Raw genomic sequence first — 12,355 nt, forward strand, 5'->3', positions numbered from 1 at the left:
AGATTGGCTGCGTGGCTGTCCTTCTCTCTCTAGGTGGCGGCTAGCAATTGGAGGAGAAGTCATTTGTGCACAGAGAAGCATCATGACAATTTTCTGGGGAAATGACTTGTAAGCCGAATAAGCGGTTGGAGTACGAGAGTTATCAGAATGGAGATCTTGATGGGACTAATTAATACTGTTGTGTCGATTGACATCTGAAATAATCTTGGTTGGCTCTTATCCCTTTGGCCGAGGCGGGTTGATCTGCGAGCCATCATTATGATTTGGCGACCCGATAGTCAAGTCTTCTGCTCAAGGAGTCGTCTTAATTGCAAGGGAGCGACTGATCCCGTTCTTTGAGTCGGTCATGATGACCTGTCGATCGGAATATGGCTTTTTTTTTTTTGTCATGATGACCTGTCGATCGGAATATGGTTTGTCTGCTCGTCCAGTCGAGGGATTTGTCTCTGACTGGACTTTTGAGCCTCTAAGTTGATTTGAATCATAGCTCGCTTGGGCTTAGGCAGGCACTCTTTTGATACTTCTATTTTAGTATGGTGACTGACCATAATAGTTTTAAAAGTGAAAAATGCTTAAAATAGCATTATAAAAGAAAGATGGATAATTAAAGCCAATAAGCTAAGATGATTAATTAACGTGGGCTATGTTAGACCCTAGAGGGGGGGTGATTAGGGTCTTATACTAATCTAATCCGATTAAATGCCAATTAAGATTAATTAACAAGTTATCCTAGCAAGTATGAAATACAACAATATATATGCAAGGATATATAAACTAACACAAGGGGAAAACAATCTAAACTAGATAGTGGATGATATAGATAATGAGCTAATGACAATGGCGATATAAGGTATGAACATAAATATGAATGAACGCCAAAGCACACTCAAACAAGCAATATGATCACGGAGTTCGGACCTTCCGTCCTACGTCTCCGCTCCCCACTCCCGGGGAGAAATCCACTATCACAACCGGGTTTTCTACGTTCACCCGAATAACGTTTACACCTCACAGTATCGGTTTTCAACGCTCACCGATCAACGTCACTCCTCACACTCGGTTTCTAGCTCACCGAAAACCTCACTACACACTCGGTTTCTAGCTCACCGAAAACCTAACAATCTCACAATGTAACAAATATAAATTGTTCTCTAATATGGATGAGAACACAATAAAAGCCCACACTCAATGTTACAACTCTCACAACCCTAATATATTATGAATGCAAATACAATAAGCTCAAGTGGGTGTGTGTAAACAATGAGTGAAATCAAAATCAAAACTAAACTCAATTAAAATCTAGCATATAGAAATTATAAACAAAATAATAAATAGCTAGAAATGAGTTTAGAGATTCTTCTCTGAATAACAAGATGGAGAGATGGAGATTGAAGCCCAAACAAGAAGATGATCTCCTCCACTTGTGAAAACTTCTTCACAAACAAAACAAACCCTTAAACACACTTTAAACCCTTGTTTAAAACTTATTTTAAAAACTTCTTAGATACTTGAAAAGAGATCAGCAATTGGGTATTTATACCCACTCAAGATCTAAACAAAAACCCCAAACAAAATGACAAAACAGACCCCAGAAGACAGCTCAGAAAAATAGCCGTTAGTGTCTAACGGATCTATTGTCGGTCGACCAAAAATTCTGTCGGTCGACCGATGGAGAAGTTCGGTCGACCGACGGAAAAGTCCGGTCGACCGCTATCCAGGTCAAAACAAAAGAGAACGAGCAGAGACTTCGTCGGTCGACCGGTGCGGTCGACCGATGGAGCTTTCGGTCGACCGGACCGGTCGACCGACCAACTCTCTGTCGCATGGTAAGAAATGAACAAATGATCGGTCGACCGGTGCGGTCGACCGAAATCTGACATTTTTGCTCTATATATATATATATGACTATATATATATATACGAAGAAACAATAAAATGTGTGTGTATATTATATTGAGCTTAGAGTATATAACACACATAATATAAATCCTAAACTAAATTACCCAAGCTAGATCTTGATCTTCAATAAGCTCTTCTAGGTAATCTCGCGGATGAAGCTTTAACTTGGATCTTGAACTTTGAATAGCAAGGCTTCACCGACATTCCGCCAACCTCCTTTGGATATCATCGTTGAAGCGCAATCCATCCATCCTCCAACAACGTTGTTTGTCTATAATAAATAAGAAAACACAAATACTAGACAAACAACATTAGTGATAAATTGTTTGTTAAACATCATCAAAATAAGAATGCCAACAATCTCCCCCTTTTTGATGATGACAAACAATTTACAAAAAGTAATATATGCATGAAAGGAAATGAATATATAAATTACAATTCACATGCATATAAACAAGAAAGAATATACACATACTCACAATATTTCTCCCTCTTTGACAAAATCAAAAAGGGGACAAAAGAATTAAGAGAGCGAAAGCTCCCCCTATCAATAAGCATAGGTGAGTATAAAAAGAATATATATAGGGATTGCTCCCCCTATCAAAAAGCCATATAGAGTATATGCAATGAAGATCATGGCAAAACATATGTGAGCAAGCATACATGAATATGCTAAATACCACTCACATACAAAAGGTCAATGAGAACACATATAAATATGTTAATATGAAAGAAGTGTCTCATTAGCACAAAAAAATATAAAAACCATATAAAAGAATATATTTATGAAATCAAAAGAAGAGGAACATGAGATTCATGTAAAAAGTTTTCAAATGAAAACAAATCAACCAATTGAAATCATAAATCAAAGTTTAAATCATGAAACCAAATCATCATTGATTTTCAAAAATCAAGAGAGGCAACTCTATCTAGCTCTTGAGCTAGTATTAACCCATATGAACATTTTAGCATCCGGTAAACATGATTTGGGAATAAACACCCAATAAATCCGGAGGGTTATATAAACGTAGTCATCTCATCAAGATCAAAACAAATAATCATGAAAACAAAAGATTTGATCAAAGAAAATTTGTTTTCATAACCAAAAAATTTTAAGATATAATTTTCAAAAACCAAGAAAAGGAGAAATAAGAACGCTAAAAATCTTAGTTTAAAATTTAAATTAAACCAAGAGAAGGAAAAGTAAGAACACTAAAATTCTTGGTTTAAAATTTAAATTTGTTTTGGTACCCAAGAACTCTTGGTACCAAAAGATTTAGGGACATGACCCCTATCATTTAAGCTCAAAACCTTAGGGTTATGAACCCTCTTAGGTATATGTGGTGCACGAATACGGTCATAACAATAATCACTCAAATGACCCTTCCGATTGCAATTTGTGCAATGAAAAGGTTGAAATAATTTGCGTTGACCGAATGGTTGTGCACGGAAAACATTAGAAACATTTGCAAACATGGATGGTCTTTTCCTTTCCGATTGTAATTAGTGCAATGAAAGAGGCCCATTTGATTTTGTTGACCATAAACATGTGCACGAGAAACATTTGAAACATTTGCAAACATGGATGATCTTTTAAAATTATTTTGCAAATGTGAAACTCTCTTTAAATCAAAACAAAATTTGGCCAAATGACCAAATCTACCACAATGATCACATCTATACACATGAGCATGCTTATGATGAACAATGGGTGCATGTGTGTGTACGTGTGATGAAGAAGCTACATGAGATGCACAAGGAGCATTGACATTTTTATGTTTATGTACATCATAGCAAAATTAGCTAAATGGCCTTTACGGCCACAAATAGAGCACTTGTAAACTTTGCTATATATGTGTGCATGATGAGTGGATGATTTCTTAGACTTGGCACACATATCCATAAGCCTCTTATGATTATTAATGCATGTTTTCAAAGTTGAATCTAAAGATGAAATACTATTTTTCATAAGATTCAAATCTTCATTTTTAGGCACATATGCATTTTTAGAAGTAGAACATAAATAGTTATTTATAAAAGAAGCAGTATCATTTTGTATGTTCTTTACTTCTAACATGGCATTATCTCTTTCATGAGTTAAACTAGCAACGTTTGAAGTTAAAGAAACATGATCCAATTTTAATTTTTCATTGTTTTCTTTAAGGATCATATTTTCATTAGAAATAATATCAAACTTAGAAGTTAAAGACTCATGATCGGATTTCAAATCTTCATGCTTGCTTTTTAAATCAATAAAATCATTATGCACCTTAGTGTAGGCATGCATTAACCTATCATATGCACAAGCAAGTTCATCATTAGATAAATCATTTATAGATTCGAACTCGCAAACCTCACTAGGGCTATCGCCTAGTGCACGTGTGCATGACGCTCCACATGAACTTGAAGCCGGATCCGCCAAAACTTGTTGGATCGCCTCCAAGTCCCCTTGATGTGCTTCAATTAATTTCCATAAGGTGTAAGCACTATCAACATGAACAACTATAAATTTCCAAACTTTGTAAGCACTATCAAAATGAACAAACTTGTTAGACATAGATGAATTAAAAGCATTTAGCAAATATTCTAACAAAATATTGTTCATTGTAAACATACGATGATCATTTTTATTCCATTTGGATTTCTCCAAAGTGGGCACAATATAAGCATCATCTATAATTTCTCATAACTCAAAGTGTTTAGATTGAACAAAAAGTTTAAATCTAACACACCATTGGGCATAGGAAAAATTATCTAATCTAGGAGCAATATTAATGGCATAACCTAAACCATGCATATCCATAATATAAAAGATAAGCTAACTTGGATCTTTAACTCAAGGCGATTAGACCTTAAATCAAAGAGCACCAAGCTCTGATACCAATTGTTAGACCCTAGAGGGGGGGTGATTAGGGTCTTATGCTAATCTAATCCGATTAAATGCCAATTAAGATTAATTAACAAGTTATCCTAGCAAGTATGAAATACAACAATATATATTAGCTAGGATAAGCAATATAAACAACAAGATATATATCCTATATGATAAAAATATATATGCAATGATATATAAACTAACACAGGGGGAAAACAATCTAAACTAGATAGTAGATGATATAGATAATGAGCTAATGACAATGGCGATATAAGGTATGAACATAAATATGAATGAACGCCAAAGCACACTCAAACAAGCAATATGATCACGGAGTTCGGACCTTCCGTCCTACGTCTCCGCTCCCCACTCCCGGGGAGAAATCCACTATCACAACCGGGTTTTCTACGTTCACCCGAATAACGTTTACACCTCACAGTATCGGTTTTCAATGCTCACCGATCAACGTCACTCCTCACAATCGGTTTTCTAGTTCACCGAAAACTTCACAACACACTCTCGGTTTTCTAGCTCACCGAAAACCTTACAATACTCACAATGTAACAAATATAAATTTGTTCTCTACAATAAATGAGAACACAATGGAGCACAACTCAAAGTTATAATCTCTCACAACCCTATTATACTATGTATGCAAATACAATAAGCTCAAGTGGGTGTGTGTAACAATGAGATTCAATAAATCAAAACTAAACTCAATTAAAATCTAGCATATAGAAATTATAAACAGAATAATAAATAGCTAGAAATGAGTTTAGAGATTCTTCTCTGAATAACAAGATGGAGAGATGGAGATTGAAGCCCAAACAAGAAGATGATCTCCTCCACTTGTGAAAACTAAAACAGCTTTAAACTAAACCCTTAAACAAGCTTAAACAAACTTAAACTCTTTTTAAAACCCTTGTTTAAAAACTTCTTTTCTTGTTTAAAACATTTCTTTATATTATGAAAAGAGATCAGCAATTAGGTATTTATACCCACTCAAGATCTCAACAAAAAAACCCCAAGCAAAAAGACAAAACAGCCCCAGCAAACACTCAGAAAATAGCCGTTGAAAAAAGCAACGGTCATATAGTCGGTCGACCGGAAATTTCGTCGGTCGACCGACAGAGAGCAAAAACACGAAGAATGGCTCTGGACCATCGTCGGTCGACCGGTGCGATCGACCGATGGAGCTCTCGGTCGACCGCACCGGTCGACCGACCAACTCTCTGCTGCATGGTGACGAAAGAACAAATGATCGGTCGACCGGTGCGGTCGACCGAAATCTGATACACTCAAAACATCATTTTGCAAAATAGTCCAAAACATGAAAATGTAAACACATGAGTTTGATGTTTTGACCTAAACCAACTTTTAAAACTTTACAAAATGATTTTATAGACTTGAAGAAAGATGTAAACTATTGTTATGAAGTCTATAAACAATGAATGTAGTATTTTTATCAAAATACGCATATAATGCACTAAAACATGATTTCATTGAACTCACTAAAATTGATATTGATGAAATCATATATATGCATATGAGTATGAAACAAAAATATGTTTTCTAATTATATTCAATTGTTTCATAGTAAAACTTGAAAACTATCAAACCAAAATATATATGTATATATATAACTATATATATACAAAAACCAAAACGTGTATGTGTGTATATGATTGAGCTTAAAGTACTAACACACATAATATAAATTCCTAAACTAAATTACCCAAGCTAGATCTTGATCTTCAATAAGCTCTTCTAGGTAATCTCGCGGATGAAGCTTTAACTTGGATCTTGAACTTTGAATAGCAAGGCTTCACCGACATTCCGCCAACCTCCTTTGGATATCATCGTTGAAGCGCAATCCATCCATCCTCCAACAACGTTGTTTGTCTATAATAAATAAGAAAACACAAATACTAGACAAACAACATTAGTGATAAATTGTTTGTTAAACATCATCAAAATAAGAAGGCCAACAGGCTAGAGCGAAACTAAAGAGAATATGAAGTTTATTGCTAATCATTCATAAACTTCAGAATAAATCATAAACTAAAGATCAATGATAACTCTAGTACACTTTTATATGAGAAAATCATCCACATAACCATATAAAAATGCTTAAAAAAGTTGATGAGAATCCCTTCTAAATATTCCTCGTTTTTCTCAAAAAATTAAGCTATTCTATAAAATTCAAAAACAAATCATTTATTTTTTCTATTTCATTTTTTATTAAGTTAAGATCAATCCATCTTTACATTTATCTTCTTCCTAAGCAATTCTAGAGTTATGTCTTCATTGTCTACGCATTGATTATGACATGAGGTTAGAGCTAGATTTCTTGTGATATTATTTTTTCATGAGCTCTTTCATCTTCTGTCTTCTCATCTTACTTCACAATGAAGTTAAATGTATTTTCGATATTCAACAGAAACTTTTAAAAATATAGATTTTGATTATTTTTGTGTTTCAATGAGATTAAATGTTAATTTCATATATATAATTTTTATGTTTCTAATTTATTTTTTAAATGAGGTTGTTACCCCTTTTTTCTGTAATGAATTTTTTTAGTGTGCATTCAATAAGAGCTTCTGTTGCGTTAAATAATATTACTTTTTTTGCTCTGTCTGTGTATTTTTTCACAAGAATCTGAACTTAATATTTAATTTTGATATATTTATTTCATGAAGAAGGGTTATTACTCAATATTGGTATTACATCATTAGTGATTCTATGACATTTATCACTTGGACATTCTTAGTAACATCGCTATACACCTTCTTGTTGTAGCCTTTGCAAGCTAGAACCACGTCTCAACTATATTGTAAATGGTAGTTATCTTTACATTATAGGTCCAACAGTGTGTCTGTATATTGGTAGATTATTTTTAAATTAATTGTGTACATTTTAGAGTAGGTCTTGTAAGAACGTACCTCTTTAAATGTTATGATGATTGCATATATCAATAATTTAAATTTGTATTATATTTGTAAAGAGCCTTGATGGATATGCTTTTATTTTAGCAGCTTATTCTGAATGAGTCATGCATATTATCTTTAAAGTGTAATATTTTTTCTTTATTGTGCTATATGGATGTTTGCTTGGTTTACTTACCATTCTCTTATTTCTTTAATAAGTTGTATTTTTGGGTTGATATGTATTGTTAACATAATTTACGATGACATGCATATTTCCCACACAAATTTGAGACAGATATAATGTGAATTTTATATTTAGTGGCTTTTAATAAAAATTTTAGAAGTAAAATATATTACCTTCATATTTAAAGATTTTGAAATCTGACAGTTCTATTAGACGTTTATCTTTGATCGTGTCTTTAAAAATTGATCATTCATTAGTAATCATATCCCCAAATAAAGTTACTTGCAGAGTCATGCCACTATATAGAGGAAAATTTTTTACTTACGCTATTGTAACTAAGTATCATGTGCATACCTTCTGTCTATTATAATGATTACTCACATCTTATCTAACTTATTATATCTCGCAGCATAGTTGATCAATGACTTCACTTTAGTTTCTATTGTAAGATTATTTATATGTAATTTTATATTAAGTTTATAATTCCTTTAGTATTTCAAGAATAAAGTATGAAACTTTATAAACGCTTACTAATTTTTCTTGTATCTTTTATGGAAAATGTTTTTTTGATCGGGACAAAGTTGTTCAATATGTTCTTCAAGGGGAACTCAGTCAGTGCTTCTTTGCTAGATATAACTTTTGTCAATGTCAGTTCAAGTGATTCATGAATGTTTTTGAATTTTAGGTTTATGTCCTTCACTTCTCCATTTTAAATGAAAGTAACTTGATTTTTTTAAAGAATATCTATGAACTTTCTGATAATTTCTCTATACATAAATTTGTTACTCTATGTCATCTCCAAATGATCCATGATCACATATCATGCTCTTGAGCTATTGCAAAACATGCTTTCAGTTACTTGCAGAGTCATGCCACTATATGGGGTAAGTATCATGTGCATACCTTCTGTCCATTATAGTGATTACCCACATCTTATCTAACTTATTTTATCTTGCAGCATAGTTGATCAATGACTTCACTTTAGTTTCTATTGTAAGATTATTTATATGTAATTTTATATTAAGTTTATTATTCCTTTAGTATTTTACTAATAAAGTATGAAAATTTATAAACGCTTACTAAATTTTTTTTGTACCTTTTATGGAAAATGCTTTTTTGATTGGGACAAAGTTGCTCAATATGTTCTTTAAGGGGAACTCAGTCGGTGTTTCTTTGCTAGATATAACTTTTGTCAATGTCAGTTCAAGTGATTCATGAATGTTTTTGAATTTTAGGTTTATTTCCTTCACTTCTCCATTTGAAATGAAAATAACTTGATTATTTAAAGGATATCTATGAACTTTCTGATAATTTCTCTATACATAAACTTGTTACTCCATGTCATATCTAAATGATCCATGATCACATATCATGCTCTTGAGCTATTGCAAAACATGCTTTCAGTTTTGACACATCAAATTGTATAATGAATTAAGCATCTAATTATATAATGAGAAGCTGATTGACAAGCTATTGAAGTGAGGTAACCTGCGGTTTGAGAGAGGTATAACGGAGCTCCGAGAGGCTATCCCTTTGGATCCATTAACTCCTTGTACTTTTTTTACCCTATAAATATTATTAACATCAGAGATGAATGTTTATACATTATAATCAATTAATGCTAACTTATTATATTATAGTCTTTTGTTAGTTTTATATAATTTAGCCTTTTATTAATTAATATTATTAGTAAAATTATATGAAGCTCCTTAAATTTATATAGCAACATTAATTTTTAATCTACCATATATGTTTTAAATTTTTATTCCTTAACTGAATAGTTTTAATTTATTGTAATTGCTTTTTTTACCAATATCAATTTAAACTACTTTTAGATACTTAAAAGGGATGATAAACTTTAAATTGAAAGTTAAATTTATATGTTTTAATGAAAGAATATTAAACATTTACTCTTTTCTTTGCCAAATTTTAGCATTTTTCTGTGATTTTAAACTTTTGAGGGTGTGTTTTATAATTTTTAAACTTTGATAGAATTTTTTAAAAATTTTAAATTTTACGTTGGGTGTTTGTAATTTTTATATTTTGTGAGTTCAAATGTTAAGATGTTTCTTGCAACACTAAAACTTTGAGTGTTTTTTTGCAATTACTAAAACATTGGGTTGTTTTTTTTAAATTTAAATTTCTAACAATATGCTGATAACTTCCAGATGTGATGTCTACCAGGTATAAGTTTTGAAATTTTAGGATTTTTTGAGATTTTTAACTTTTGATGGAGTTTTCGTAATTTTTTTAACTTTGAGAATTTTTTTACAAATTTTAAATTTTTAAGTGCCTAATAATAATCCGTGGAATATGCTATGTTGTTTGTAAGTTTTAAAATATCTGAATTTTAGGGTGTGTTTTTATAATTTAAACTTTTGAGGTTGTTTCTACAATTTCAAATTCCTCGGGGGGCTATTGTTAATTTTTAGATTTTATGTTTATTCTTTTAAGTTTTGAAAATTCAGCGTGTTTTGAGTAATTTTAAACTTTTAAAGATATTTTGTGTAAGTTTTAAAATAATTTGGGTTTCTTTGTAATACTTTATGTATTATAATATGTTATCTATGTAGAATTTATTAATCCTATTTGTTTAGATTGTTGAGCTATCAGTGGTTAGTGTGGAGTTAGTATAGGATATAATTAATATTTGGATAGATTAACATTTGAATAAAATATTCAAAATAATGTTTCATGTAGTTTGTCAATCTTTTTTTTAATTGTTGAGCTATTAGGTAGTTCACGTGGGATTAGATAAGATACAAGTATTAAAATTATTTATTTTTTGGTTTATGTTATTACTATAAATCAGTAAGATTTATTTTGAGTTGAAATCTGTAAACATAACTTATTAGATTTGCTATAATTTTTATTAAAACATTTTAATTTTTTTGAAGAAATGGATTTACGTACTAAATTGGGATCAATATACTTTAATATACCTAGATACACAACATAAGTTATTTCATTTTGTATATATCAAACTTCATGTAATACATTTATTTATCAGATCATCAATATCTAATTTATTTATCTTAGTCATTAAATAGACTTTAGAAAGGATATTGTTGTAAAGTAAAAAATACTTAATAGTAAGATAGTTTGTATAATCTTAGCACAAAACACATACATTCCACTAGACTAAAATAAAAAAAGATGAAAAGTAAAGATTAATGGTAAGTCTAGTATAATTTTTTATGATAAAAGCATTCGCATAAGCATATAAATGTAAAACCCTAAAATTTTGAATATTTTATAATAAATAATAAATATGTTACATTATGATAAATGATATTTATTAATGTTTTAGTATGTTAGGAATTGATTTGAGATCAATTCAAAGTATATATGTGAATATAGAAGTGATATCATACACACGTGGACGGGCCTGAATCTGGAAAAAATGACTAGTTAAAAATATATGTAATTTACATACTAAAACAGTTAGAATATGAAAACAAGTTAGAGATCAAAGTTGTAGGTATCTTCAAGAGATTTCCAACAAATCTTATATCACCTCGACGTGAAAGTTATGATCAAAATACCGAATGTGGTTTTCCTAGTCAGACTAGGTTTTCTGGTTCGGGTCAAACATGTTTGTTTCAGGTTTGCCTCTATAAATACCTATATTTTTCATAAAAATTTCTCTCTTTTATCATATCTATGAACTCTAGCACCCACCCTATCCCCTCAAAAACCCTAGATCTTTTTCTTCTGAATTTTGAGAGCTTTATGAAGCACAATACTGACACGAGGGCGAGATCTTCGACGTGTGATAAGGGAGGATGGGTTATTTGTGCTCGTGGATTACTTGTTATTTATTTTAGAGGATTAGAATGATGTTTGAGGTAAGATTATATTTATCTAAAGTTATCCCCATAGTTAAATAACTAGTTTAGATATTTAATATGTGTTTTCATGTTTAAATCTTAACTTGTGATTTAAATAACTAGTTTAGATATTTAATATGTGTTTTCATGTTTAAATCTTAACTTGTGATGTTAAAAATCAGATTTCTTTTTTATGTTAAATGTTTTCATGTTTAAATCTTAACTTGTGATGTTAAAAATCAGATTTCTTTTTTATGTTAAAACTTAAACCAATGCTAGATTAGTAATCTTTTTTTGCTATTTATGATAGTATCATGATTATGATCATTAGTTTTATTCATAATTTCATTTATATATGATAAATTTAAGAGATGTTCTAAATATATATTTTTTGCAGAAAATTACAGCACTTGTATAATTGTTAACTGAGATTTTGAGATAACAAATAAATACTAAATTTAACCAAATTAGTTCCAAATGAAAGCTATATGTATCTAGTTTCTAAAACAGAAAACTATTCTTAAAAAGAGTTTGTATGAAAGATATGTTTATTTTACTAATAATATGTCCTGCAGAAAAACTGATGTACATGTATAATATTTAACTAGAGATTTGAGATAACAAATAAACTCCAAACGGA

This window comes from Asparagus officinalis, chromosome 5 (assembly GCF_001876935.1).
Source record: "Asparagus officinalis chromosome 5, Aspof.V1, whole genome shotgun sequence".
Classification (NCBI taxonomy): Eukaryota; Viridiplantae; Streptophyta; class Magnoliopsida; order Asparagales; family Asparagaceae; genus Asparagus; species Asparagus officinalis.